The following is a 13,703-nucleotide window of genomic DNA, read 5'->3' on the forward strand; positions in this document are numbered from 1 at the left end:
CTACCTTAGAATTTCACAGTAAAACTCAATGCTAACTTAAATGATGTTACTTTGGACATAACTTCCATGGAGGTTGAAATTCCAACAACAGGTTGAAAATTTAGGTCTTCCTGAGTCAATAGCCTCTCCATTATCATCTTGTTCTCATATCACATACCAATCTATGTCCCGAAGCATCTGTTAGATCCTCTGTGCACTGGCTGGGCTCCTCACCACGTCACAAGAGGGGAAGTAGATTCAGATTTCATAAATGGAATCAACCATCAGCAGTGACTAGTGAAAATGTAATTGGTGCACATGTTATCTGTCCAATCATAAAAGGAAGAATGTTTTACCTTTCTCTAACATCAAATGACCTAGAACAGTTCCCCTGGGCCTATCACGGCACCTTTTAAACAGCTCTTTACTTTTCTTTTAATGTAAATTGGAAAAGTCTCAACAGCTTCACTGAGTATTATTATTCCCCAATTTAGGCTTGCATTTTCTCTCAAGTGAAAGAAAACCTTGACTTTCTGGGACATTAATTAATGGTGTCAAAAAACAAGAGCCATCATTTCTATTCATGTGATAGACCTCTACCTCCACCATGTAGAAACATGACAGGAATCTCAATGGCAACGAGTTAGTCATGGGATTTCTTGAGCAGAGCTGTTGGAGCTTCTTAGGCCTAACCCAATGAAACTGAAATGACAATAAGTGAAGGGCATTTGTCCCTTCTGGAGAGTTTCTGGACTTAGGAAAACATGAAATATTCTAAAAATAGCTCTTGTACTAATCTTCTGAACCTCTTTTTTTCTTCCTCGAATTTTCAAGCTTAAGATTCTCTGAGGAAAAGGGACCAGTAGTTGGCATGATGGCTACGTCACTGGATTCCCATGTAGTCGACTGTGGTTTGAGTCCCAGACCTGGTGGCTAAAACTCATGCCGGGCATGTGTGTACGCGTTCCCAAGATCCCAAGAGGAGAATGAAGGAGAAGGGATTGTGGCATGGCCATCCCCCCTGGAGGGTGATTTCTTATTTTCTGTCTCTTTCTCTCTCTGTCTTTCTGGCAAGCAGCAAAACACTCTCAAAAAAAAAAAATTTCTCTGAGGGAAAAAAAATAGCAACGTACTAGTACTAATATCTTATCCCAAGTTTTAACTATCTAAGAAAATTTTATTTACACCTAAAGAAATTGCATTGTGAATATCTGTATATCTATGAGTGAATGAAACCACTGTCTGCATGTCAAGATTTTTTTTAATTTTTAAAGTTTATTCATGATAAAGAAAGTGTCTAAGAAAGAGAAAGAGAGAGACAGAGAGACAAAGAAAGAAAGAGGCATTCACAAGAGGATCTTGTCATGCCGTGATCCTCTTTCCCCAGCCCTTCAGCTCATCAGGCACTTGGGCATGTACCCAGCAAGTTTTCAAGCCAAACAAGAAATTGAAATCCTCTGTCACCCATGTGGTTCCCAGCACAGAAGTTCAGTGTGCTACCAACTGCACCACTAGGCTTAGGTTGGCATATTATACAGACACATTAATTATAATAAAAGTAGCTAACATTTTATCCTGCTTTTATTCCTGCAAAACTATTGAACATGTGTATTTAATTCTTAAACAATCAGGCTTTCCTTAAAATGATGACATAGAATGCTACATAATTTACTCATAAACAGATAGGAAAGCTTGTGCAGGAATACCCCCAAACTAGAAAAAAGGTCTATCCTGAACCTTTGCAATTATTTTAAAAATTGTATAGCCTATTTTTTTTATTTCAAATAATACAAATCTATAGAAATTACAAAGTAAATACCACATTTAACCTCCCCTTCTGCTTCTGCGTCTTCCATAGATCCTTCCCAAAAGGCAACCAATGTACATTTAGTCCATGCATTAATGTATACATTTATACACAGAAATATGTATGCATAAAACAAATAGATGTTTTCATAAAGAAAATGATATATTTATGGTTCTAAATTTTTCTCACTTTATAATATGTCTTTATAGATATCTTGTAAATCTGTGTAATTCAGAATATCCATTATAGGAAACTGTTATTTAATCACCCCATCACTGATTTACATTTAGGCTAATCTCAGTTATTCTGAGTATACATTCTGCTGTAAATTCCTAATACATACGTGTGTCCCATTCCTCCATTCATCTCATTTTGCATCAGTGAAATTTGATCAAGAATTATGCTCACTTAGAAATTTGATAGAGCTAGGTGATGGTGCAGTGGTAATGCATATGCACCCACAGGGAAAAAGTCCTAGGTTTGCATCCCAGGACTTCTCTGGGCACACTGTATATACATTACGCCCATAATTGGAGCTGACTGAGACTGTGGATGGATCACATCAAGAAGATCCTTTCAGGGAATATCTCTCTTTCTCTCTTTCTTTCTCTATCTCATACGAAAGATAGGAAGAAAAACATTTTTTAAAAAATATTTATTTAACTTTTATTTACTATTATTTTCTAACTTGCTGTAGTGCACATGAGTTCACCAGAAAGAGAGAGAGAAAGAGAGAAAGCAAGTGCAGAGTCCAGAACTTGAATCATGGTACCACTGGCCCCAAGAAAGAAACTTTAAAAAAATTGTCATTTACTTTCAAAGGTCCTCCAAAGAGTCAATCAATTTTTGTAAATTGTTTGCAAATTCACTAAATCTATATATTGATATTATTTATTTTTTCACTTTTTCCTAAATTTGTAGAGAAAAGAGATTTTCATTAATATTATTTCCCTGATCTTTATAGCAGATTTAGTAGCATTCAAAGTTTTATGCATTTATTTATATTTCATACTTTTTCCCTTCTTTTTATTGATTTAATTATCTTAGTGGCTTGTATTGATAGACGGTTTTTATATACTAAAGATAATTCTTTGTTGTGCATATGCATATATTTCATCCTAGTTTACTGATGTTTGTTAAGTTTATCTTTTATCACACTCAGTGTTTTTATTTGTTTCATTGCTTTTTGAGAGTCAAAATCTTTGGGGTTTTTCCTTTTTAGATTCTAGTTTTTTCTACCTTGCTTAAGGAAGAATTTCTTAAACTGAAATGCTACCTGTATTATATAGTAAATTCTTAAATATTCATTCATCTATTTCTGGGTTCCATTAGAGTCCCATTGCTCTATCATCTCATTTTGTATCAGTAGTATTATATGTATGTGTGTGTATGTATATTTATATTACTATATAATGAATAGATATAGAAATATTCACATTACTATTATGTAAGTAATATACATTTTATATAGTGTAATATGAACAATGTTATAAAACATATACTTTATATAATTATATATTTAATTTTTAAAAAGATTTTTGCCATAGGGTACATGCACTCACTGGAAAGAGACAGAGAAAGGGAGAGTGAGAAATCACGCCCCAGGTGGGATGGCCACATCACAATCCCTTCTCTATTCTCCTCTTTGGATTTTGGGCATGCATGCACATGCCCCTGGGATAATTTTCAAGCTGCTGGGTCCAGGCCTTGAACTGCAATCAGTCATGTGGGAGTCCAACACCTTAACACCATGCCACCTGTTGACCCCTATATATTTAATTTCTTAAGGTATTAACTTAAACAATATTTCTCACTTCATATAGAGTATAGAGCCAATTGCAGTAAATATTATTCTTTTGTGGCTGTTGAAAATGTGAATATTCAAATAGTTAATCACTAAGTATGATCAATTTTTATGATAGCTCATAAATACACTATGTTTAATTAAGAATTTTTTCTCTTAATTTCTATCTTTCTAAGAGATTTTATTGAGAATAGAATTGTTTTCAGTATCTATTGCATTATATTCCTCCCACCTTGTTAATTTTTTTTTTTTTAACAAAACAAACACTAGTAGCTTTCCTAATGTTGAACCACATTTACAAACCTAGAGAAAATGTCACTTGGTCAAGATGTATAGTGACTTAAATACTACTGGTTTAATTTTCTATTATCTTCTATAGGATGTTCATATCTATGTCTATGAGTGAAAATTACCTTTAGTTAGTTCAGATTATATTTTTTGCAATCAATAGCATCCTATAGAAAAAGTTGGAAAGCTAACCAGTCCCAAGCTCTGGAATAGCTGTGTTACATGACACATGTTCCTGAAGGATTTGATAAAGTCTCTACAGTTCCCTTTTTACTTTCATAAAATTATTTGAGGTTGCAAAAAATGAGAATCATATGAATACTTCAATTATTCTAGAAACGAGTCTAATCAGTTGATTTTGTTTTCAGTGGAGAGATTTGTATATATGGATATAAGCCACAAATTCCTGGCAATGTTAAAAATGCCCCATAGTTCCAGAGCCATCCATTTCATTGTGACATGGAGCACAACCAAAACTGGTAACACCTGCTTTGGAGTTCTATGTATGTCACACAATTATTCAAAATTCAGGGCATACATTTAATCTGAAGAAGGTAACAAAAGAAATGACAGAATAAAGGTACTAAATCATAAACTGAAAGCTATAAAGCTTACAATGCATTTAATCTAAGCATATAAAACAGATAGTTTATACTATTTACCATCTCACCCCACCTCTTTAAAGATTGACAGAAACCCTTAATCAGATATGGCTGTCACATGCATGATATATTACACCATGGATTCTAAACATTTATAAACAAACTTCCTGACTGTATACTTTCTGGAATTGACTGTTTACACACTAGAGAAGATAATACTCAGTGGGACCTGCAGATGGCGTAATGGCTATGTCACAGGACTCCCATGTAGTTGACCACAGTTCGAGTCTCATGTAGTCTACTGCGGTTCGAGTCCCATGTAGTCAACCGCGGTTCGAGTTCTGGACCTGGTGGTATAAACTCATGCTGGGCACATGTGCGTGCATGCCCAAGATTCCGAGAGGAGAATGGAGTAGAAGGGATTGTAGCATGGCCATCCCACCCAGGATGTGATTTTTCACTTACTGTCTCTCTGTCTCTGTCTTTCTGATGAGCACATGTGCCTTATAGCAAAAACCTCTCCAAAAAAAAAAAAATCAGATAATACTCAGATATGAATAACAGAACCCCTAAATAATAATAGCTTAAATACGCTAGAAATCTATTTATATTTTTAGGCAAAATTTCAGTGGTGAACAATTCAGAAAGGATTGCCCAGTGGGGCAGCTGAGCTCCACAAAACTTCAGGAACCAGGCTCCTTCCAACTTTCTATTCAGACAACCTGTAGTCTTCACTCCTGAGTTTAGAAGGAATTGTATCATCATATATTCTAGGCAGCAAGTTCTAACTAGGAAAGGGTTAAGAAGGATCAGTGGGCATACACCAGTTGACTCATATTGAAGGATTCTGGAAGCCATCATAGGATATTTCCACTTTCATCCTATAGACCAGAATGTAGTTACATTTTCTATGTCAGAGCCAAAAAATCAAAATTAAAAAAAAGTTGGCCAGTGTGTTTTTATTATGCTAGGAACTAGGAAACCATTTACACAGCTAAAACCTCTATTCTAATAAAAGAAAAACAGAACATATATTTGAAGAAAACTAACCATCTCTGTCACTACCTCTTTGCACATACTAGCAAGTAGCCAGCATTCGCATTTCCCAATCTCTGCCTGGTTAATCCAAGTTCCAGGGGTTGATGTCACCCAGGCATAGAGACAGATCAGTACAGAAGAGAAAACAAAGAGCATGACTTACTGCCAGTGGGTCAGAAGTGCTATAGTGATAGTGAAGGTGCTATAGTGATAGTAGAAGGGATTGTAGCAGATAGATAAAAAGACACAATACTCCTTAAATGAAGAAATCATACTCTATTCTTTCAATCAGCCAATATATCCTGGCCTACAATTAAGTGAACGTCACTGATTAGGTGCACTGCAGGTCAGCCAAGTCATTTTAGTTTAAAATATAGTTGAAATGATGTTACAAACAAACAAAATTACTTACAACCCAGTAATTATGAGCAACTAAGTAACAGATGTAACAAGTCTGTATATATTTAAGTGATATACTCTGGGATAAAAATGAGGAGTTTTATTTCAGATATTATAGCGGCAAGGAATATGGAGGGACTGATGATCCTTCTGAAAATAATTTAAAATACATTAAATACTAAGCTCTAATGATAAAAACATTTATGACATGACAAAATAATCAAGTATTATCAGTCAAAAACTAAGTGGCAAAGAGACTCTAAATAACAGGTAGAAGACCAAAGCTGATTTTGTCATAGACACATTTATTGCCTGAACCAAGAAATTTAAATTTTGTTTGCACAGCCTCATGGAAACCTTATGATTGAAAACAAAACAGAGAGTTAACCCAAATTAGGAAGTCTGTAAGAGACTATTCCCAGCCATAAGTTGGAAACCCAAATGGCTATACGCTCAGTGAATCTGAAGAGAAAATGAATCAGAAGACCATCCCTCCCACACTTCCTATAGGTGGCTACAAAAACAAATAAATAAAGATGACTTGATATTAAGAACAGCAAAAGGGATAAATCTTCCCTGAGAAGTTGTAATCATAACCCAGACTTTGTATAGATTTATAGCTCACATTCATATTACTTGTGTGGTTCAAAGTATCTGAGACTATAAATTTAGTTTAAAATGGTCCCAAATTTATTTCATTCAGGTAGTCAGAAGAAACAAACAAAAATTTATCTCTAGAATTTTGGAGGGATTTGTCTTCATCTTTATTTTTCTTCTCAGATCCAAAATAATCCCCCCTCAAAAATGAGCAACTCAAAATTAAAACTATGTATACACCAAATAAGGAAGCAAAAGAACAATGAATACAGACAGACAAAGCCAGAAATTACTGAGACTTCAGATATTAGAATCATTACTTATATATTATGAAGTGTTTATTTAGGAGAAGAATTAATATGTTTGGGATCTAATAAAAAGTGACAAAGCATATCTGAAAAAGAAAATAAAAAATACTTTTTTATAAAATAATCATTTTTATTTAACTTTATTTATTATTATGTTCTTAAACTGAGAAACACAGAAAGAGAGAGAGAAAGTGAGAAAGCAAGCCACCAGGTCTGGGACTCAAACCATTGTCAGTCACGTGGGAGTCCAGTGCCCTCAATCACCATTCCACTGCTGGCCCTGAAAATAAAATATTCTTAAAATTTTAAAAGTACTTTTATTAAATTTTAAAACTCATTTGGTTTGTGAGTAAACACAGCTGAGAAGAAAATTAAAAGCTGGGGGACCAGCAGATGGTGTAACGGTTACATCACTGGATTCCCACATGGTCGACCAAGGTTCAAGTCTCAGACCTGGTGGCTTAACCCTCATGCCAGGCATGCCCAAGATCCTGGGAGGAGGATGGAGAAGGGACTGTGGCATGGCCGTCCTCCCTAGGGAGTGGTTTCTTGCTTTCTGTCTCTCTTGTGAGTGCACTTGCCCTATAACAAAAATCTCTCAAAAAAAAAAAAAAGAAAAAGAAAAGCTGGAACATGGGTCAAAAGAAACAATCTCATGTAATATGAAAAAAATAATTTAATTAAACGATGATAAAAATCAAAGGAAAGTTAAGAGAAATTGAATACAGAGTTCGAACGTATAAACATATTTTTTTAAATCAAAGTCTCAGAACAAGAGGAAAGAGAGAATGTGGAAAAAGTAATATTTGGAAAGATAGAATCTAAAAATATTGGTAGGCGATATCAGATCTCAAGTTCAGGAAGCTTAAGATACACCCTTATCAAGAAAAATAACACATTATAATAAAGAAGAACAACACCAAAGACAAAGAGAAGATATTAAGGAAGTCAAAGAAAAAAGATTACTTTCAAATGAACAACAGACTGACAGTTGATTTATCAAGAGCAACAATGAAACCAAAAGATAATGGAATGCTACTTTCAGGAGACTGAAAAAGTGACTGTCAATCTAGATATGGCAAGGAATATGGAGGGACTGATGATCCTTCTGAAAATAATTTAAAATACATTAAATACTAAGCTCTAATGATAAAAACATTTATGACATGACAAAATAATCAAGTATTATCAGTCAAAAACTAAGTGGCAAAGAGACTCTAAATAACAGGTAGAAGACCAAAGCTGATTTTGTCATAGACACATTTATTGCCTGAACCAAGAAATTTAAATTTTGTTTGCACAGCCTCATGGAAACCTTATGATTGAAAACAAAACAGAGAGTTAACCCAAATTAGGAAGTCTGTAAGAGACTATTCCCAGCCATAAGTTGGAAACCCAAATGGCTATACGCTCAGTGAATCTGAAGAGAAAATGAATCAGAAGACCATCCCTCCCACACTTCCTATAGGTGGCTACAAAAACAAATAAATAAAGATGACTTGATATTAAGAACAGCAAAAGGGATAAATCTTCCCTGAGAAGTTGTAATCATAACCCAGACTTTGTATAGATTTATAGCTCACATTCATATTACTTGTGTGGTTCAAAGTATCTGAGACTATAAATTTAGTTTAAAATGGTCCCAAATTTATTTCATTCAGGTAGTCAGAAGAAACAAACAAAAATTTATCTCTAGAATTTTGGAGGGATTTGTCTTCATCTTTATTTTTCTTCTCAGATCCAAAATAATCCCCCCTCAAAAATGAGCAACTCAAAATTAAAACTATGTATACACCAAATAAGGAAGCAAAAGAACAATGAATACAGACAGACAAAGCCAGAAATTACTGAGACTTCAGATATTAGAATCATTACTTATATATTATGAAGTGTTTATTTAGGAGAAGAATTAATATGTTTGGGATCTAATAAAAAGTGACAAAGCATATCTGAAAAAGAAAATAAAAAATACTTTTTTATAAAATAATCATTTTTATTTAACTTTATTTATTATTATGTTCTTAAACTGAGAAACACAGAAAGAGAGAGAGAAAGTGAGAAAGCAAGCCACCAGGTCTGGGACTCAAACCATTGTCAGTCACGTGGGAGTCCAGTGCCCTCAATCACCATTCCACTGCTGGCCCTGAAAATAAAATATTCTTAAAATTTTAAAAGTACTTTTATTAAATTTTAAAACTCATTTGGTTTGTGAGTAAACACAGCTGAGAAGAAAATTAAAAGCTGGGGGACCAGCAGATGGTGTAACGGTTACATCACTGGATTCCCACATGGTCGACCAAGGGTCAAGTCTCAGACCTGGTGGCTTAACCCTCATGCCAGGCATGCCCAAGATCCTGGGAGGAGGATGGAGAAGGGACTGTGGCATGGCCGTCCTCCCTAGGGAGTGGTTTCTTGCTTTCTGTCTGGTGAGCGCACGTGCCCTACAGTGAAAATCTCTCAAAAAAAAAAAAAAGAAAAAGAAAAGCTGGAACATGGGTCAAAAGAAACAATCTCATGTAATATGAAAAAAATAATTTAATTAAACGATGATAAAAATCAAAGGAAAGTTAAGAGAAATTGAATACAGAGTTCGAACGTATAAACATATTTTTTTAAATCAAAGTCTCAGAACAAGAGGAAAGAGAGAATGTGGAAAAAGTAATATTTGGAAAGATAGAATCTAAAAATATTGGTAGGCGATATCAGATCTCAAGTTCAGGAAGCTTAAGATACACCCTTATCAAGAAAAATAACACATTATAATAAAGAAGAACAACACCAAAGACAAAGAGAAGATATTAAGGAAGTCAAAGAAAAAAGATTACTTTCAAATGAACAACAGACTGACAGTTGATTTATCAAGAGCAACAATGAAACCAAAAGATAATGGAATGCTACTTTCAGGAGACTGAAAAAGTGACTGTCAATCTAGATATCAATATCCAGAGAAAACCTATTTTTTAAAAGAAGGAAATAATAGAATTTTTCTCAAAAACACATATTTAGGAAATTTGCCACTAGTAGATTTTCACTAACAACATTTTAAAGAATATTCTTTAGGTACAATGAAAGTTATCCCTGGCCAGCTGGTGGTATAGTGGTTAAGGCAACTGGATCCCAATGATGCAGTTTGAGCTCCAGACTCAGTGGCTTGAAAACAATGCTGGGCATGTTTATATGTGCCCAAAATCTTGAGAGGAGAATGGAGAATAAGGAATTGTGGCATAGTCATACCCCTTGGGAAGTACTATCTCACTTTCATCATCTATCACTCTATGTCTCTCTCTGGTGAGCATGTATGTTCTGTAACAGAAAACAAACCAAAAAATGAAAGAAAGAAAGAGAGAGAGAGAAAGTAATCCTAGTGAAAAGTCTGAAATACAAGAAAATTAGAAAGAAAGAAAGAAAGAAAGGGAGAGAAAGTAATCCTAGTGAAATGTCTGAAATACAAGAAAATCCAAACAAGAAAAGCTGGACACCAAAAGTGGCACAATAGTAAAATGTGATACTCCATTAAGATAATCCCACATGGGAAGGGACCTGCTGGCCCTGAAAAATTTTTTGACATTAGATTTCGATGTGCTAATTATTTTAATTATTTAAATTATAATTTCTAGGGAAGCAACAAAAAGAAAGGAAATATATAATTTCTAAAATATTAAGTGAATAATAAAAAAATAAAAAATAATCAACCCTAAAGAGACAAGAGATAAGACAAAAGATAAGACTATTTGAAATGTTAGTAATTTTATTAAATCTTCATACACTAAATTTTGTAGTTAAAGACAAAATATTTTCTAGTACACTTTTAAATTTCCAACTATATATTAATTATAAGAGTTACGACTTAACAGAAAAACAGGAAAGTTAAAAATAAAATTATGGAGAATGTATTTTATAAAACACTAACCAAAATGAAGTTGGTGTATTTTATCCATTACCTGCCAAATATTACCTACTATCTCTCTTCTTCATTTGGGGCTCTGATTTAAAAAAAAAAAAAAAAAGAATGTGGGGCCCAGCGGTTAGTGTAATGTCTATGTTGCTGGACTCCCATGTAGTCAACCGCGATTCAAGTCCTAGACCCAGTGGCATAAACTCACGGCAGGTGCATGTGTGTGCATGCCCAAGATCCTGAGAGAATGAAGGAGAAGGGATTGCGGTGTGGTCATCCCCCTGGGGGTGATTTCTTGCTTTCTGTCTCTCTGTCTCTTTGTCTCTCTCTGTCTTTCTGGCAAGCACAGGTGCCCTATAGCGAAAACCTCTCCAAAAAAAGAAAAAAAAAGTATGTGTGTGTGTGTGTGTGTGTGTGTGTGTGTGTTTTAATATGTATTATATATTTATATAGTAGATATGAAATATTTTATATATTTAAAATACATAATGTATATATTTTTGTATGATAGTAAGAAACAAAATAGAAAATAAAAAAGAAATATATTTAAGATTTGAACAAACTAGATAAAAATGAGAAATTTCCCCTATTATATATGTATGTGTGTATATATATATATATACATACACGTATAAATGTATACATATACATATATATGTATATACACGTATTGTCTTATTTTTAAATAAGCATGTTTTATTCCTAGACAAGAAATTAGTAAATGTGTGAGTAAATCTAGATTTACATAAACCAGTATTGATCATAATGTATTGTAGTATAAAACAGAACTTAGGGCCAGTAGGTGACACATAGGTTAAGACTTTTTTTCTCCTTTCAATTAAAGCAAACCTTTAGTTCCTCAAACCTTCTTTTTATTCAAGCAAACCTTTAGTTCCTCATCCTAACTGAACACAGAAGGGACATTTTCATTCATACTTTTCAGGCCCAGAAGCAAGGTCCAAGATTCTGTATGTCAAATGTAAAAGATGCCCAGAGTCATCAATCACAGCAGTGGCAAGGCCTTGGGGAATGTAAAAATTAAAGAAAAAAAAATCTAAGGTCTGTGGAGTTAGGACTGGACTTACTAAACCTCTTAAGACCTAAAACCAGACAAATTCTATAAATATGTGCCAACATCACTGGGGATTTCTGGAAGTCTTTGGAAAAAGAAACTCAAAAACATTAGACTTCCTGGTTTGAGTAAATATAAATTAGGATTCATCAACTTTTGGCTAAATATGTTCATGAAATAGCATCTGTGTTCACCAGCTGGTAGTGCCTTCACCAACTTTCCTACAATGGAATTGGAGAAACCCCAAATTACGAAACTTAAAACTATGGGGTGAACTTGTAGCTCGGACTGCTTGAGCACTTAAGGTGACACGTTTGATTTTATTTCATAACTCAGATAAAAGGTTTGTAATAGTAAATTAATGCATTCCAAGGTTTTTTTTTTTTTTCCTTAAAATATATTCCCTGTTTTTTTAGCTCCAAGTTGCAGCAACGAGGCTTATCTTTGCTAGCCAAAGCACAGGACAGGGCTGAGTCCAGGTTAGGACTATAACAGGATGAATTCTGGTAGGGAGCATGGCATGACGTAGGACATTTAGGGTAATACAGAGTTTCAAGATTTTCACATGTTTTAAACACATGGAAAATCAGAACTAGAAAGAAATAGGGCTACAAACATAGAAATAATTGCCTACCATAGTAGTTTTTAAACTGCACTTCACTAAGTCATCACGGATTTGTCCTAGAGAATGGAGTCCACTGCATAAAGTAGACTGTGGCAAACCCCAACATTGATCAGACGAGTAGCCCATCTACCTGGAATTTCACTTAAAGAAAGCCTGCCCTGTTTGGTTTTTTTTTTTTTTAAGATTGTTTTAATTTATATATATATATATAGTTTGCTATAGGGCATTTGTGCTAGCAAGAGAGAGAGGGTAAGATAGAGAAAGAGAGAGAGCACCTCCAGAGGGGATGGCCACACTGCAATATACTCTCCATCCTCCTCTCAAGATTTTTGGGCAGGGACACACACATGCCTGGCTTTTTTTTTTTTTTTTTTTTTTTTTAATAATAGAGATTTTTGCTATAGGGTACATGCACTCACCAGAGAGACAGAGAGACAGAAAGAAAGGAAGAAATTACCCCTGAAGGGGGATGGACATGTGGCAATCCCTTCTTCTCCATTCTCCTCTTGGGGTTTTTGGGCACACATGCACATGCGCCCAGGATGAGTTTGAAGTGGTGGGTCTGGGACTTGAACTGCAGTTGACTGCGTGAGAGTCCAGCAGTGTAACCATTTTGCCCTCTGCTGGTCTCCCAGCATTTTTTTGAAGGCACCATGACCAGGTCTCAAATCACACAGTTGGCCACGTGGGATCCAGCCACCTTACCTATCATGCCACTGCCTGGTCCTATTTTTATTTTAAAGCCACTTGTAAAGAGAAAATAGATCTACGTGATGTTTAAATTGCCACACAAACTAACTTTGGAATCCTAATAAAACTGCATTGAATTCTAGCATCACCCTTTCTTTTTATACCCCAAAATACTGTAATGTAATCCCATGTGACCATGACCTAAAAAATGTTGGATCTCTCCCTTTGTGCTAGAACCTTTCTGAGTACTTTACACGCATAATGGCAGTGCATACTAGCAATGGCCTTTGGATATGCCATTTTTATGTTTACTTCATAGATAATGAAATTTAGGCTGAGCGTGTTTTCCTAATTACCCAAGGTCAAAAGATAATAATTGTGAGAGTTAGTAGAGTCCAGCTTCTCTTCCTTCAAAGTCCATGCTCCTAATAAGGTCACAATACTTTAAAGCAATTAGTAGTTGGTTTATCATGTCTAAAGAATCTGGGCTAAACAAGAATTTCTATTATCCATCCTGTCGTTTATACCAGATCATAAACATAAGTCTCACTGATAAAGAGAAAGAGAGAGAGAAAACAGCAATATTATGAAGCCACGAA

Source organism: Tupaia chinensis, unplaced genomic scaffold, assembly GCF_000334495.1.
Source record: "Tupaia chinensis unplaced genomic scaffold, TupChi_1.0 Scaffold000098_1, whole genome shotgun sequence".
In the NCBI taxonomy this organism is placed as follows: Eukaryota; Metazoa; Chordata; class Mammalia; order Scandentia; family Tupaiidae; genus Tupaia; species Tupaia belangeri.